Source organism: Nymphalis io, chromosome 23, assembly GCF_905147045.1.
Source record: "Nymphalis io chromosome 23, ilAglIoxx1.1, whole genome shotgun sequence".
NCBI lineage: Eukaryota > Metazoa > Arthropoda > Insecta > Lepidoptera > Nymphalidae > Nymphalis > Nymphalis io.
This window is the reverse complement of record NC_065910.1, coordinates 3,982,025-3,983,588: the sequence shown is the minus strand read 5'-3', so window position 1 is coordinate 3,983,588 and position 1,564 is coordinate 3,982,025. Positions and strand designations below refer to the sequence as shown.

The window sequence follows — 1,564 nt, the reverse complement described above, 5'->3', positions numbered from 1 at the left end:
TAGGAACATTTAATCTGTGGAACATCACACAACGATGTTTATTTTTTCCGTTTGAAGTTCAATTTATCACGTCAAGCTGTGTCTATTTTGAATAGCTGCATATCCCTAGTTCGATAGCAAAACGTAGAAATATTACTAGGAAATTCCATAGCTCGTCTCTACTGAATCATTGATACATTGACATTCAACTCGAATTTACTTTTGCGTATAGTATTATATGAACTGTGATTTTGCTAACCTCGAACTCCCTTAAAAGCTGGTTAAATTATTGTTATTTATTATAATAAATACTCTAGCTTATCATTTTTACTTTTACTTTCCTTGATGTTTAAGTATGATTGTATGTTTATTAAAAAAAATATAATAATCATTAAAACATGGATGACTCAGTTAAAAAATAAGGGAGTACGTTCTTAATAACGAAATCATAAATAAAGACAGTTTCAAAATTCTCACGTAAACTTTATTAATATCAAAAGTCTATGCAAATACCTCGCCTTAGTACTTTGAGGTTTTTCTTCAGACAATTCATTTGGCATATGTTTATGAAAGTTTCATTAGTTGTTGTGCAAACGGGAAAATAGACGTTCGGGCATTTGTTACAAGGCATAGTTCTGTTCAACGATGGCAGGATTTCGTGAATCGGTTGCTTCGTAGTCCATTTCTTAGTTGTTCTTGTCGAAAACTCGCTTGATAGCAACAGGAATAATAAGATTCTCACTATGGATCGAAACTTTATCATTACTTACATACGTTTAGTAAGGAAGAGTTAATTTTTAAAAGTAAATTAAATCCATATTAATAAATAATCAGTGTGAGGTTTTTTGTTATCATCATAGTGAAAGCAGAATAAATCTGGATATATTTATTTATTGAGATTATTAATTTTATTATTAAGATCGTTAAAATTAAAAAATCATCAAAATTAACTTACGATATTTTTCCATATCTTATCGCAATACCGCAATTCAAGTAAAATATGTCTAAATTAAACTTTAATTGCGCAATAAAAATTGATAATTAACGAAATTACTATAGAACTTCACTCATAAAATTGTAATTAACGATTATTCTACTTGAGACTCAATCATTTCATTACTTTTTATTACTTTGTCAAAGAAATGTGATTTCATGAGTAATGAAAATATTTTGATTATTATTGATAATATTTTTTGTCAGAGAACTGAATGCTATAATTTGATTTAATATATAATAATTATTTTGATTTTGACGGACCCGTAGCTAGAGGGAAGCTGTATCCCGGAGCGACACGGTATTATGGGCAAGCGATCCCATGACGCGCCCCGAAGAGACAGTATGGGTACCTTTTCAGCGAATTTTTTATATTTTTTATCGTAGTTTTTTTACTTTTCTTGGCAGGGTTCTATCTTAAATATTCACGGCGTTGTAATTGTAATCAGCCAGCACAACTGTGGATGGAAATTTAGGCCCTTTGCTACATAGAAAATTTTGTTACATGGTTGTGAATTGTAAAATATTCGCATAATATTACAAATGAAGAGACAGTATTTTTCTTTTTTATTTATTTATTAAGTCTTTATTG

The 1,564-nt window shown here is 29.4% G+C and overlaps 1 long non-coding RNA gene across 1 annotated transcript; it reads right to left on the bottom strand.

The window, feature by feature from the left end:
* Positions 1-441: 441 nt before the first annotated feature.
* Positions 442-1,033, bottom strand: LOC126777723 (uncharacterized). The gene is made up of 2 exons (XR_007670076.1): positions 935-1,033; positions 442-720 (listed from the first exon to the last, which is right to left on the bottom strand). It is a non-coding gene; the product is annotated as an uncharacterized LOC126777723 (long non-coding RNA).
* Between the last annotated feature and the right edge of the window lie 531 nt (positions 1,034-1,564).